General features: G+C 53.7%; 1 long non-coding RNA gene across 1 annotated transcript; it reads right to left on the bottom strand.

The window, feature by feature from the left end:
• Nucleotides 1–4,090: 4,090 nt before the first annotated feature.
• On the bottom strand, nucleotides 4,091–7,326 carry LOC139081790 (uncharacterized). Its single transcript, XR_011537105.1, has 2 exons — nucleotides 7,188–7,326; nucleotides 4,091–6,556 (listed from the first exon to the last, which is right to left on the bottom strand). It is a non-coding gene; the product is annotated as an uncharacterized lncRNA (long non-coding RNA).
• Between the last annotated feature and the right edge of the window lie 7,916 nt (nucleotides 7,327–15,242).

Raw genomic sequence — 15,242 nt, 5'->3', positions numbered from 1 at the left:
TCCTTGGGGTGAAAGGCCAGTGCTCCCTCCTCCCCTCACAGGTCATCTTTCCCTGCATGCCCCCCCACCCGCCCCCACCCCTAGGGGAGGGCCCCAAGCAATGAGACTGCTGGGAGCTGAGTCTGAGCAGCCCTAAGCACCTTGCTTCCATTCAGGGCTTTGCAGGAAGGGAGGCAGGGAGGAAAGTGACAGCCGGAGACACCTGCCCAGCCAGGAACCCAGGAGCCCCTCCCAGACCTCTAGCAGGGGGGTCCAGGGTGGGGAGCCCTTTTTGCTATCTACCTCCTCACCCCTGGGTATTCCACGATGAGCCTCCAGCGCTTTTGGGACTAAGGAGCTAGCAAGCCTGAGAAGGCTGTCTCTACAGAACAGACCGGTTCGTTCTCCTGCTCCCTCTGCCCCAGGCCAGACAACCCTGGGAAGACTTCCAGGAGGCAAGGAATCTGCCACCAAGGCACGAAGAGAGGAATTGTGGGCGGTCTTCTTGGGGAGGGTCCATCATCGCCTTTTTAAATCCTCTCTTCACACAGCCCCCCACCTGCAGCTGCTTTCAGAAGCCCAAGGTCATTGACTCCTGATGCTCTGTTTTGCCAACTTCCCAAAGACCACAGAAGCCCCTCCATTATGGAAAGGTAGAACAGAGAGAGGGGCTTCTTTTCCTTCAGGCCTTGAGGAAGGGAAAGGAAAGTCCTGCCACTGCCGACCCCAGAGGTAGCCACATCTGACAGATGACTAAAGGGACAAAGGGATGTGGTGACTCTGAATAGACCAGGGCCGAGGGGAGACCCCAGATGCTCCGTGTCTTCAGCAGCACAGTGGCAGAGTAAGAGTTAACGGGGAGAGGCTGCAAGGCTGGAGCAGGCGGTGGCTCCCGCCCCCCCCCCCCCCCCAGAGTTGCTGACTCTTCCTTTTTGTTCAGGCTGACAGCGAGCACCTGGTGTGCTCCTGCAACAATATTGTTCCTGCCTCCCTCCCCCCAGGCCCCAGGCTCCCCTCTCTCTCCCCCTCCCCACCCGCCGGTAGCCTTCCCCTCTGCCTCCTCTTTCCCTAGCCCCTCTCCTGCCTGTGGCCTCCTAGGCACCCAGGCGCGCAACCCCCCCCCCCAACCACCACAAGCACCGACCCTGCGGTGTCAATAAACACAACATATGCTGCCATTAATGTGAAAATCGTGCCCTCCACTCCATTCATCCCCTCAGCCTGCCCGCCCGCTGGGGGTACGGGTGGGGGGGCGGGGAGAGAAAGGTCAAGTGGGAAACATTAACTACCTTCTTTTCTGATCTGTTCAGCACCCACCCCACCTCCAGCCTTGGGAGGAGTATGGACACGATGAGGGTAGGGCTGTTCTCTGTTACGCCCACTGAGCCTCCCAGAGGGAAACAGGTGAGCACCCTCATCCAGCCCATAGGCCTCTTCAACTCCAGGGGCCAGTCAGAGTGAGGCCTTCCCACAGACAGCCATGTTACTGACATGTTTCTCCTGGGGGCAGAGGTCTGCGTCTGCGTCCCATTCTCTTGCAAGTCCAGCAATCATCTCAGCTCCTGGGGACTTTCTGTCTGTCCACCTGGATTATGAAAGACAGAAAAAACCAGGAGGGTTCTCCAAGTGGGGCTGGGCTTCAGAAAGCCCTTATGAAAGGAGCCAAATACCTCAGATAGCTAAGGGAGTGGCCTGAACTCATTCTCCTCAACTAAATCACCAGTTCCAAGACAGCAGGGAATAATAAAGATAAAAATAATATAATAACAACAGCTAACATGTATTGAGGGCTTATTTATGTACCAGGCATTGTGCTAAGCACTTTACAGGCTTTATCTGATTTGTTCCCCATAAGACCCCTATGGGGAAGTTATGGCTGATATCCCCATTTTACAGCTGAGGAAAACAGGCTCAGTAAGGATAGCTGGCATGTATTGAGTGCTCACTGCATGCCAGGCCCTGTTCTGAGTTCTCTACATACAATGTCAATGATCCTATGAGGTTAGCATCACTATTAGTGCCATTTTACAGATGAGTAAACTGAGGATCAGAGAGGTTCAGTAACTTGCCCAAAGTCACACAGCCAGTAATCAGAACTTGGCCAGGAATTCAGGTATGTCTGAAAGCAAAGCTTGTGATCTTAACCCCTACTCTTTGCTATTTCCTTTCTCTATTTTTCTCCATCTCCAGTAGCCTCACGGCACCTCCTGTCACCCAACCCCTCCCCTCTCCCCCCAACCCTGTGAGATTGGACATGCAGTAGGGCAATGGGGAAAGAAAAGCCAGAGAGAAGCCAGAGCACGTAACAGAGTTGAGACTCATTCTTTGCCCAGCCTGTGTGCTCACTGTCCCCCTATCCCCACACCCAGCCCCATTCTGAGGATTCATTTCGGACAGGCAAAGTGCCCCTTTAGGTTCCCAGAGCACAAAGACATTGTGCTTGCCTCTGCAGCTCCTCACTTCTGAGACTCCAGTTGCTTTATTGATATTAACTTAACACCCACCCACCCCCACTTCCCCACCCGCCTTGGCCCAGTCTGACGGGCAGAAATCTGCTGCCTGGGCACCACCCTGACCTCTCTTTTCCTCTTTCATTATCTGCTCTGGGCACCAGGGAGCCAGCACCAAAATTAAAACAATAACTAAGCCTGAAGTGGACCCAGCAGCCCCCACTCCCACCCAAGGGAGGGAAAAAAGCCACAAAAACACCTGGAGAGGAGAATAATCAATGGAAGGGGGAGGGTGACCCACTCCCATGCCAGCACCCCCCAATGCCTTAATCCTTTATTCCCTGCACAGTACCAGGACTCCCCGTCCCATCCCTCCCACCGCATCCTATAAAGAACTAGCAGCTTCTGGCAGCTGCTCAGCAATTTGGTGCTTTGGGATTTGAATAAATAAACCTGGGATGGTGAAGTCCCCAGAAGCCCACAGTCAAGGGCTAAGACCCCTAGAGGACACCAGTGCTGCCACAGCAGGAAGTTCCTCCTTGGGCAAATTCCTAGAGAACTGGTTGATCCCCTACTTAATCGTCTGTACTAAACACTTTATAAAGTATACTATCTTATTTGATCCTCACAACAACCCCATAAGGTGGGTATTATTGTTGTTTCCATTTTTCAGATGACTAAACTGAGACTAAACAAGTTAAATGACATGCCCAAGTTCATATCAGCTAGTAAGTGGCAGAATCAAACTTAAGACTCTGTTTTCACAGCCTACAGCTTAACTGTCTTGCTGAGCTGCCTGCATGGATCTTTCCCAAGTGTTACTGGAGTCGGGTTAAATAGGAAGACCCAGTTCGGGAGTCTTCTAACCCTCAATCTCCCAGGCTATAGAATGGGCCTGCTGTGACCTCTCATCTCACTTCCTAACTGCCTGGAAGGAAAGGAGATTGGCGGAGGCAGGGCTCAGTTCTAGCCCTGCTGAGGCCAGCAGAGGGGGCTGCTGTAGCTGAGGCCAACTGGTGGGAAAGGGAAGCTGGGTGGGCCTGTCCCAGGAAAGCAAGAGTGCTGATTATCCTGTGGTGTTCGGCATGTCTCCCCCTGCAGCCCCCCAGGACATCTATGGGTGGGCTGCGCCAGCAGGGGGTGCCCTTCCAGGGACGGGGGCAGAGTTCGCGGGCTCTGCACAGAGGACCTCTGTCCTGACCCTCCTCTTTCTGCCTTATGCCTCCTCAGCCCCATCTGGAAAGAGTCTATCTCGACTACGCCATCCGCCTGACCCCAGGATTCCCACATCACTGCCCTACCCCGACCCCGACTCCAGCCCCCAAGGTCTTCTAACCACCCAGTTTTCTTGCCCTTTTTTACCTTAATTCCGCTGAGACAAGAATGGGACTTTTCCAAAAGCACTGTACTCAAAACTGAAGGAAAGATGAGAAAAGCCGACTTATGTTCCTGTGCCCAGGCGCTGTTCTCAGGGCTTTACCTAAAATGTGCACAACAATCCTGAGAGCCAGCTACCCCTCTTCTACAGATGGAGGAAAGGAGGGCCTGAGAACCTACAAGCTGAAGCTGGTAAATGGCACAGCCGGGATTTGAATCCAGGCGGTCTGCCCTTGTGCAACGCTACTTTTTCCAAAGCCAAAAAAACGAATTTAAAGTCTTCAAACTCTTTCAAATTCTTTATTCTGCATTAGATTATAAGCTCCCTAAGGGATTCTTGCCCATCATTTCATTCCTGTAAGACAGAGTGGGACATCCACAAATGTGCACCAAAGGAATTCTAAGACCACTAAAGGCCACAGAAGACTGCCTGTCACACCCTACAGGCACAGACTACACGATGCTTCCCCCCCTCAACCTTGGCTGGCCTGGGTGCAAGGCCCAGCCACACTGACTCCTGGCCAGAGGTAAGGTCAGTTGATATAAAAGCCGGGTCTGATGAGGTCCTTTCCAGAACACTTTCCAGAAAGCCTTTCCGGAATGCTTCCCTTTTTCTCATTGGTCTCCCTTGACCCTCCAGGTACTGATCCATCTTGGCCTCTCAGCTCATCTTTATATTTCCCCAAATTCCTGCCTCTACCTCCCTCTAAAGACTAGTCAACCTGCATGAGGGTCTCTCATGGCACCCCTCACCCCACAGCCTGGTTTCAAGTTGTCCTGAGGACAGATGCCCTGGCCCCAGGAACCCCTCCACTGCACACCTGCCCCTTGTCCACAGCTGACCAAAGACTTTCCTTTACTCCCCCCTCAACACAAGCCCTCTATTGCTCTGTTCCTGACATGAGTTTCCTCCAAATCCCCACAGTGCCTCCCGTGACCCACTTAGAATCCTAACTCTCCAGACTTAAAATAGAAAACACTCAACACAAGCTTTTACACTTCCGGCTACCAGCTGAATAAAGGTTGCACCTTTAGCAAAAACGAAATAAACACCTACAACTAATAATAGTTGCCCACCAAGTCAGAGCGAGTGGCCATTCATTTGCTCAGCTCTCTCCAACCCACTTCCTATCTGTCCCCAGGCTGTATAAGTGCATGTGGGTCTCTCGGGGCGTGGGACATGAGTGTGGCAGTGTGCTGTGAATGGTTGTGTACCATGTGTTTTCCCCTCCTTGGGAAAAACTCCAAAGTGACTTCTTCCCCAGGGCTCATCTGTAATCTGGGGCATTGATCGGAGGCCCATTGATAGCTGATTGTTTTCACACGTGACTCGGTCACATTCCTCTAATCTCCATCCTTCTGCTCAGTTTGCATGACAAGAAGCGGCCTCAGTGGGGAGAGGTCATTCACCTCTGACCAGGATATAATTGGAAAAAGAAGGTCATTGCTGCCTTTGCTTCTGGGGCAGATCAGCTTCGTTCCATTTGTGTCATGAGCTCTCGCCAGCACACACTCTCAATGACATGGAGACAATGGCTGTGCCCCACAATGGAGCTCACAGAGATGTGCTCGACACATCGCAAGCACACCACGGGGCCCCCACTGGCTCTCATCAGTACAGGCATGTACAACAATGCATACACAATAAGCGCTCTCAATAAATGCTGATAACCCCAATGACACACAGGAAGAGGCACAAAGAGATGCATAAAACAATGTTTACCCAGTGACAGGTACCCAATGACATATGCGCATAGTGATACACAAACAGACATATCCATGAGGGCAAAGAGCCCAAGGTGAGCTACCACAGCCAACGTGAAAAAATGTACAATAGTAATACCTTTCTTCAGGCAATGCCCATGGGGGAATATATCAGAATTACCTAGGGAGCTTTGATAAAATGCACGTTTCCAGGAACCCCTGCCGGCCCACACACACTGCTTACAATATGAGTGCATGTGGGTAGACACGTTTATGTTGGAAAGCTCCAAGTAATTCTGATATGCCCCCAGCTTGAGAACCATTGAACTGACACCACCAGGCTCCCCTCTACTGAGTGGCACAATTTGCTGGCAGGAGTGTTGGGATGTATTTTATTGTCTCACTCAGTTTGGGAAGGGACAGGAAGGAGCTGAAAAAGGATCCGTCTGTGGGCAGGAGCTTAGGGGTCAGCAATGGCCAGGAACCGAAAGAGTTAAAACTGGGCATTGATCCCCTGCGGCCTTGGCTGGCCTCGCTAGGGCCCTGCACAGCACATGCAGAAGGACCCTTCGCGCGGGGACTGTCCCAGAGACTCGCCTGCGCTCCGCCGCCAGGATGCGAAGGCCCAAATCCCACGTTGACTCCTAAGCCGCGTCTGCTGCAGCCTTGGGTATCTTTGAGGGGCACTGGCCAGCCCCAGGCTGGTGATCCAGCCCCTGGGGTACTTCCTCGCTCCAAGGTCCCAGAGTGCCATGCTCAACACTATGAAAGCCAGAAGATTCCGTCTATTCGGGGCGGGGGGAGGGGGCGAGCTGCCCTACCCCCACCCCTGCCACGCAGGGAGGCCTCCGGGAGAGGGCAGAGAGCACCGCGCAGGGACCAGGCGTCAGAGGAGACGGGTCACTTGAGCCCCAGCAAGGAGGCGCGGAGATCCGCGGGGACAGCACAGGGTCGCGCCGCCCCCTGGCGGCTCAATGGCAGAGTTGAGGACACAGGGGCGGGCGGCTTCGGTGTGAGGTCGCTCCGGGACAGGTTCTTCCTTCCCACTGTTGAGGGGCAAGGATGTTGAAGATACGCCCCCTCGAAGACTGTCCTGTCCTGTCCCTTCCCTTCTACTCTCCCTCTGTTCCCTTCTCCGTTTTTTCTCTCCTCCTCCCCGAATCTCTCTCACTCTTCCTGCCCTTCGCCCCCCCCCCCCCCGTCCTCTCTCCCTCTCCTACCCCCCTTCCTATCTCTCGTCCTTCGCCCACCCCCTCCCGCCCCCGCGGGGCAGCGCCTCAGTGCGTCCGCTTGGCAGTTAGCCCATTAGATCTCGTACTATTGATCCGCTTCTGAGCCGAGGCTGACAGCCCCCCTTCGGGGTCTCCCCCTGTCCCCGTTCCCGAAGCCGCCACCCCCACCCCCCACCATCCCCAGGCAGTCCCGGCCTGCGCCTTCCCTCCCCCCAACGCGGGCTGCGCCGAAGTCTCGCCCTCACGAAGGACAAGAACAAATGTAATTAAAGCGACCTGCGAGGGGAGTGTGCCCCTACCCGCACCGGCGCGAGCCGGGGTCCCAGCGGCCCGCTCTCGGCCCGCCGCCTCCCTCCGCGCCCCCGCCCCCGCGCTCCCCGCCCCCCGGAGCGGGAGCATTTGGGTTGAGCTGCGCCTGTCCTATAAATCCACATATAATTCTTGCCTTTCCTGTTCAGCTAAGGAAAATAAACGTGTAAGGCTGTTTCTGGGAGCCCAGCTCAGGGACCGCTCTAAATTCTCCTCTTATTGAGTCCGGGCTGGAAATCATTCAGCTCGGCCGCGCGCCACCGCCTCCCCACCCCAGCCCGCGCCCGCGCCCGCCGCGCACACGCACGCGCGCTCACGGAAGGCAGGAGCCGGGTATATAAATATCTCCAGCTCTCCCCATAGCCGGGCAGATTTATTCCGCTGCCAAGCCTGCAGAAAATTGACTTGTTCATGGAGGCGGCTATTGACACATCACCGGGGGGAGGGTTAGGGGAGAAAGCAGTGGAGCCGGCGCCCCTCCATTATACGTTAATGTAATCAGCAGTGTGCGAAATGACTGCGCGGAAAATAGCATCACTGACATTTATATTAGAGGATATTGATGGCAGGAGCTGTGACCGCATCACTCTGCCTCCCGTTTCCACGGATTGACACAGGAGCCTCTTGTTGGCTCCATCCATGCTCGCCTCCCCTCCCCCTCTCCCCCTCCTGCCCTCTCTCCTTCTCTCCCTCTCTCCACCCACTCTGTGTCTCTCCAGCTCTCCCCCTCTCCTTGCCTCACCCCCACCCTCCCTTTTCACTCTTCCAGTAACTCATTTTCCAAATAATTCTTGAACACCTACTGGGTGCCAAGTGCAGAGGTCTCTGCCACGTGCCTCTCTCTAGGTTTCTCCCTCTCCTCTCCCACCATGCCCTTGCCCTCTTTCTCCCTCCTCCCCAGCTCTGCCTCCCCCCTCCTCCTTCCTTGGCTCGGTGGCTGGACCGCTGCTGTCACAGCAGATAGATAATTGAAAAATGGGCCTCACCTTTGCAGCCAGCAGGAGTGGTTCAGGCGGTTACCGCCGGGGTTACCTACTCCATCTCAGGTCCAGGCTCCAAAAGAGATTCTGAGAAAATTGGATTTTACATGGATGTTTTATTCGGGCAGAGGCTTTAGTGTATATAAATACAGGCGAGGAAGCCTTGGCGGCAAGGATGAGTGAGGCGAGACAATCCCGCCTGGGGCCTGGAGGCTCAGGAGAGGCAGATGGGACATGTGCTCAGCTCTGGGTCCAGACCTGGACGTCAGTGTATTTCCCCCTCATCATCCAGGACTAAAAGAGGTTAATGCCTCTGAACAGCTCCTCAAAAGCTGCCTTGGGAATAAAAAAGTGTGTGATTGTTGGGGATTGCTGGCAGGAGTGTATACTGAGAAGAGAAGGAAATATACTGGAGAAGTTTGAGGACCAATTCTTCAAATAAATATTTATTGAACCCTTAACTTGTGAGGTATTGTGTTTGAGGCACAGAAATAAGTAAGTTAGACATGACTGCTACTTTCAACAACAGTTTGGAGAAAGACAACCCGGGATTTCAGGTTAGGGACAAGCAAGGGGAAAGGTGGGGAAGTGGATGCTGAGATTGCTTCTCTAGGACCCGATCACCTGGGGAGCTGGGATAAGAAGTAGAAGGAAAACTGGTTAGGTTAGGGGGAGGAGGGTCCTACCAACTCCCAGTTTCTCCCTCCGGGGCCTGGTTAGCAGAGCATCTAGGGAACATTTAGACAATTGTGGCCACCAAATCTATAGGGAAGTTCACATCCAAGGTGTTTGCAAGGAATCCTGGTGGAAGTCTCTGGAGGGCTAGGATGATGCATCATCAAGGACCAAGGTGAGACCTTGAAGAGAGACCAGGTACATGTATAAAGAGGGCCTGAGTGAGGAACCCTTTGGGGGAGGCCTAAATTGAAGGCACATGGACAAGTGAGGGGCATCAGACGATGGGGAGGTGGGATGTGGGTGTGAGAAGGAGGAAGCAGATGCTTGGGGGCCTAGGATAAGAATCCTCCAGTGTCTGAATGCTCCCATCCTCATAGAAAGGTCTCCCTTTCTGTCATGAGCAGGGTCTTTTCTGTGCCTTGTCTGATCTCTCATTAGAGTCTATGTGGCTGATGGCTGCAGCCCAAATCATTTTTGTTTCTTGGAAGGGGAGTTCCCCATGAGCCGTCCCATGCCTGAAGGACTGGTCTTAAGGTGAGTGTACCAGGCTCAGAGTGCTCACTGAAGGGGCGGGGGCTCCTTCTGAGCTTAGAGCGGGGACAACAGCTGCCTTACCCCAGCCACAACACTGAAAGCTGGACCAGTCCTCCCCCAGATTCCAAAGCCCCCCTTGTCCTCTGCCACATTATTATACTATTACATCATCAGCCTGCAGGGGCAGGACAGGTGCTGGATAGATCGTGGCCATCCCTCCAGCTGCCCCACATACATCCCAGGCACTCCTAGATGGCATCTGGGAGCTCCAATCCAGCTGTAGGATGAGAGTATTCTGGGGTAATTGGACTCCCTGTCTGACCTCCACCAGCATCTTCCCTCTCATCTATAGATCGCATTCACCCTGATAGCCCATTGGGGAGGGAGACCCTTCCCAGCTCTCTGGGAGCCAGACCACCCCACTCACCTTAGTTACCTCCACCCTCAGAGAACCATAGGAAATCATGTCCTCACTCTCTACCCCCTAAATCTGTTTCTGGAATTGTCTTCCCTTCCATGTGACTCAATTGACATATGGACTCTGAGATTCTAGTCTAGGACCCCTTGAATAGGTTGGGATGAGAACATGAGTGTATGTGTGTGTGTGCATGCACCTGTGTGCACTTAGGCATTGCACACCCAGGGTACAGGGGACACCATTCACAGAGCAGGCCTCAGTCCTGGCCTGCCTTCCAAATTAGGAGATTGACATTCAGAAGAAAAATGAAAAAGCAGCCAGGGAAGTGACTTCCCACAGAGGGAAGGATGTCTCTCACTCCTCCAGGCCTTATCAAGATGGGGTTCTGGAAAGTCATTCCTCCAGGATCATCTGCCCAGTAAGCCATCAGAGAGCACCCAGGGAAATGGGGCGTTGAAGGTACCGGAAACAGAGCCATGTAAGGCTCAACCATTCATTGCGATTCAGAGCCTGTCTACTTCTTCTCCTTAAGTGAGAGGCCAGCTGGAGGTAGGGCTGAAAGGAGAATAGACCTTTGAAAGATAGAAAACTTCTTTTGGGGGGCAAAGGAAGCCATTACAAGTTGGAAGTTGGAGGTCTGGCTAGGGAAGCTAGGCTTCGCAGAGGAGCGTTTCCAGCCTCAGCAACAACACCAACGTTAGCGGTGTGACTATGGTGAGAGTCACCTAACCTTTCAAGGTTTCAGATCCTTCATCTGTAAAACGAAAAAATGGAGGTCTTTTTCAACTCTAATTTCTGTGATTCTAAGCTGCTGAGTGAATAGGTTTGGGGAGTCCAACTTGGGATGAAAGAAGGAATTTCAGGGTTGAAGATCCAGAGTCTTCCAAGAGTGATGAAGAAAGGTAATTTGGGGGCCAGTGGGGCCTGAAATTGCTTAGAGGACTTTTGGAGGCTGGGAACCTGCTGGGGCCGGGACAAGCACAGAGCAGGAAAGCAACCAGCCTGGGGCAGAGAGAAGGGGGATACATCCAGAAAACAGTGCCACCTAAATTGTCTGAAGCTCAGAATCTCTGCTCAGAATCCAACTCACACGGCCCAGAGATCTTGAGGAGAAAATCCAGGTGGCCAGGAAGCTGTCAATCAATCCAATGACAGGAAATCTGTGCACTCTTCTGTTCTGTACTTTGGAAGGAAATGGGTAGGAGGTGAGGGCCTTTGCTTTGTTTCTCCAGAGTTTCTTAGGGAAGTTTCCTAGTTGAGAAATGTTAGCATCACATTGGCTATTAGAATGGAGACGGGATAAAGGTGCCCCTAGTGGCTGAGCCTGGTGGCTGGCAGCAGCACCACCTCCTCAAGACTTGCTGCAGGAGCTGGGGACAGAGTGAAGCAGCTGGAGGGAGGCAGTCGGGGGACACTGTGGGTAATAGAGACACCCCCACCCTCTCCTGTCTTCACTCGGAAGAAACAGGGCAGGTGACCAGGGAAGACTTGCAGCAGAAAGCTGCCTTGCAGGATAATCCCCAGAGGGAAAAGACTAGAAGCCCAGAGCACAGGCAGCTAGAAGCCAGTGGGCAGGGAAAGAGAGGGGAGGAGAAGGGAGGGAAGATATCTCTTTCCGCGGATGTGCCTTGGCCCCTGCCCAGGCAAAGAGGGGCAGATTTTCTGTCTTGTCCCAAGCCCCTGCATCTGCCACCTTGTTTACCTCGTGCCTATTTATAGTTGCAGACTCCAAACCTGTCATGGGACTCTGAGATTTATATGACTGTAAACTTCCAAAGGGCACTGAGAGCTGGCAGGGCATGGATAAAGACAGGGGCAGGCTTCCCAAGGTCAAAATGGCCACCCTCTCACCGCTGCTGACCTTACACCCCACTAAAGGGCAAGAGGTCATAAGGCCAGACTCAGGCAAAGGAGAGATGGGCAGAAAGCCACAGTCACTCTTTGACTCTTCCTACCCGGAGCTTGTCCACTCAAGGATATGGAGCAAGTTAGGGAGCACCTGTTTGGTTTGGTTTGGTTTTCCCTTCGGAAGGCGGCAGGTAAGCTCAGTGTGGGAGGGTGGATCTCATCAGGAGATGAACGAATCTGGAGAGTGGGTGGGCAACTCCAGCCTTCTGAGGAGCAAGGAGTAGGGATCTGCAGCTCAACTCCCGCCTGCCCATCCACTTAACAGCAGAAGGGAAGAAGAATCGTATCCGGAGCACTCCTGGCCCCTGGCTGCCTTCTGGGGGTGCCTTTGGAGGCCCGCCTCTCACTTAGGACAGGGCATGCTGGTGTACCCAGAGCCTGGGCCCCCAGTCACCAAGGGATTCTGCTGGGGCAGCTCATTGCCCAAATCCTTCCCTTTAGAAGTAACCCCTCCTCAGCCTCTGGCTGACCATCTACTTCACGTGCCTCTCCAGCCCCTCATGTGTTCTCACCCCACTGCTCCCCACAAAGTGCCCCACACTGTACCTGCTGTCCCTGCTCCCTCTGCTGACTATCCCAGCCCTGGGCTTTGCTCTTCCCCCTAGACCCCGTGTGCTGGTCCCTGCCCCATGATTTATCATATAAGCCTAAAGGCTGGACACAGCTCATAGCTGTGTGTGTGTGTGTGTGTGTGTGTGTGTAAGAATGTGCTGAGTAGGTGCACAGAGTCACAAGTCACAGGCCAAATGGATGTGAACATGAAAGAGAGGAGAAAGCCAGAATGACCTTCTCCTTGACCATTTTATTTCTCATCAACCTCTGGTCTGCTGGACTAAATCTGAGGGCTTTCAGAGGGGAAGTGCCTCTCTTAGAGCCCATGTGACCAATTGGCCATTTCTGGCCCTCCTTTGGTCCTCCCCTCTCCAGCACCATCTTGGGTCTCAGCCTCTTCAGGACTGGACTAAACCTTGTGGGAGGCAGGCAGAGCTGGGGGTGAGAGGTTGCCCAGCAGGGATCAATCCCCTAGTCGGGGGAGAGGCACTGGAGGAGACTGAACTCTCAGTCAACATAGGCGCCCGCCTGGGCTTGGCATTGGTTTTGGCCTTAGAGAGGGATTAGGCTCTGGGTAAAGTAACACTCCAGGGAAAAGAGGAGGTCCCAGGGGGATAGGCTGATTCTCAGGCCCACTCCTCCCTCCCCATTTCCAAGCCCAGCCCATGGGGGTGGGGATGCAAATAAGTGAGCCAAGTCAAAGTCCTGTCCTGCTCTCAGGGGGGAGGCAGGGAATGGAGAAGATTCTAGATTCCAGAGAGTCCCTTTCACACCTACTAGTCCACTTTTTATTTAGTGCCGTCTATGGGATGAGGGTGGGGGATCTGAGGGAGAGAGGTCAGGTGTGAGGATGGTATCTGAGGACCTGGGGAGGAACCAGGACCTGAGTAGGGGTGGAGTGCAGTCGAGAGGAGCCTGGAGAACTAACTGCACAGGGCTGGGAGGAGGACAGAGCTCGCCCTCTTGCCCTCCCCCAGAGGGAGGCAGCAGAGGACCACAGGAATTGCCCCATCCAGGGATTAGCAGTTCAGTTCCTTTTGTGTCCACTGTCCTCCATGGAGCCCAAATCAAGAGACTCACCTGATTTGAAGTTTTTACACTTCCAGCCCCTGCCCCTTTGCTAGAGACAGACCTTGGGGAAGTCAGCCTGTCCTTGATTTAGCCCCACAAGCCCCTCTATTCATTCCTAAACAGGGGCTCCTCTCCTTCATGTCTAGAGCTTAGAAAACATACTCTTGTCCATTCTCCCATCTCCTTACATTCCTTCCCCTCAACCTCTACAACTCCCTACTTCCCACATCCTCGTGGGGGCCATGATCCAGCCTTGAGTCACTTCCCTGAAGAGGTCCATTCTATCTGGGGGAGTTGCTCTGTGCCTGCCGGCTCATGGCCATGACAACTAGACCTTATTCACATCTGATCCCCAATCTTGCCTAGAGAGTTTTGAATGAGGGTCAGACCCATACACTCCTGATGTCTCTTTTCTCCTACCCCCATTTAGACACACTGGCCGGACCCACTTACCTGGGTATGAGGACCAGGTCTGGATCTGAGACACACAGAAAGAGAGTCTCTGTGCTGTGGGTCAGGCTGGCGCAGGGGCAGCAGCCAGGTGGAGGTTATCTGAGGTGTGGGCTAAGTGGGACGAAAAACCAATGCCCCCTAGCCTGGAAACATTCCCCTTCCTGCCAGCATGGCACCTCTGTCCGAGGTCCCTCAGCCAGGTTGGAAGTGAGTGTGAGGGGGAGCATAGGCAGATGGGGAGGATGGATTGTAGGCAGGAGGTGGGGCACTGGCCAAGGAAACTAACTTCTCAGTTGCTGGAAGCTCAAAGTTAGGAAACTAGAAGGAACCCCGAGGCCTCAAATTTAGATCCTGGGGCGGAGAGAACATCTCCTGAGAGGCCACCTGGGCATGGGGTGGAGGGAGCTGGGGACAGAATGTCCTTGGTTTGGTGAGGATCTTATCCAAGAGTAAGGTAAGAGTGACCGGGTTTTGGAAAAGAAAGAAGGCCAAAGAGTTCCTTTTGAGCCCTCACCGGGGTATGAGTGGCTGAGAGAACTGACAACCTGAACGCTGGGAGCAGAGCTGGGATCCCAACAGAAAGGAGCGCCTGTGTTAGGAGCCAGTAAAGCTACAGAGAAGCAGGGTGGGGGAGTGGTGGATGGCACTTATCTCTCTTACCCAGTCTCCTGTTGTTGGTTCAAAGAAAACTGGGGCTCAGAGCATCCAAGATGTAAGGCAGCAGGCACCTTACAGATCATCTAGCCCAACAGCCATTTTATAGATAGGGAAAGGGAGGCTCAGAGGGGGAAGGGAGGCCCTAGGTCCCAGAGTGTACCACATCTTGAGTCCTGCTTGGCCATCCACCAGCCTAGTTCTCAGATCTCAGGTTAGCCTCATCCTATGGACCTCCAGGATCATCTGTCTGCCCCATAGATTTGTTCCCAGATTAAGTGCCCCCCACCCCTGCCCTGTTGCTGTTCTATGTTGAGATCCCTCCAGATCTGCCTGGCTGAGGAGCTCTGGCTGGGAAACCTCCTCTCCCTTTCCTATTCCAGACTGGGGCTTCTTAGGGGTCCCCTTTGCAGCTTGAGATGTCACTGTCTTTCTATTAAAATGTCTTTCCCACTCTACCTCTGCCTCTCCCACTTTCTCTCTTCTCCAACCCTCTTCCCACCCCTCACCAATCCTTCCTCTAGATAGGTCCCTGAACTGCCGAGATGAATCTCTAAAGCTCCTGGCTCTGGCCTGTTCCTCGTAATTGAGTTGTGCTCCCTGTCATGATGGGGAGGGGGCAGTTGCCGCCTGTGGTCTGGACCTCCTCCCGTTGGCTCAGCCCACCCCACTGGGATCCAGCAGAGAGGGTGAGGAGGAGGGAGGTGGGGATGCTTCCTCTTCCCCAGCCCGCCTTCTCCAGCTCTCTGTCTCCCCCGCTTCCCCTCCCTGCTTCATTTCCAGCACAAATCACATGGTGACAGCCCCATCCAACCTTTGGGGAAGGGTTTGTAAATGTGTCTTCCTTAGCTCTGATCTCCAAATTGTTCCTTTTATTGCATTTGTCACGGTGAAGATTAAAGTCCCTGGGTGGCCTGCACCACAAATCACAGAGTCGGCTCAG

Source organism: Equus przewalskii, chromosome 1 (genome assembly GCF_037783145.1).
Source record: "Equus przewalskii isolate Varuska chromosome 1, EquPr2, whole genome shotgun sequence".
Classification (NCBI taxonomy): Eukaryota; Metazoa; Chordata; class Mammalia; order Perissodactyla; family Equidae; genus Equus; species Equus przewalskii.
This window is presented reverse-complemented; position numbering and strand designations above follow the sequence as displayed.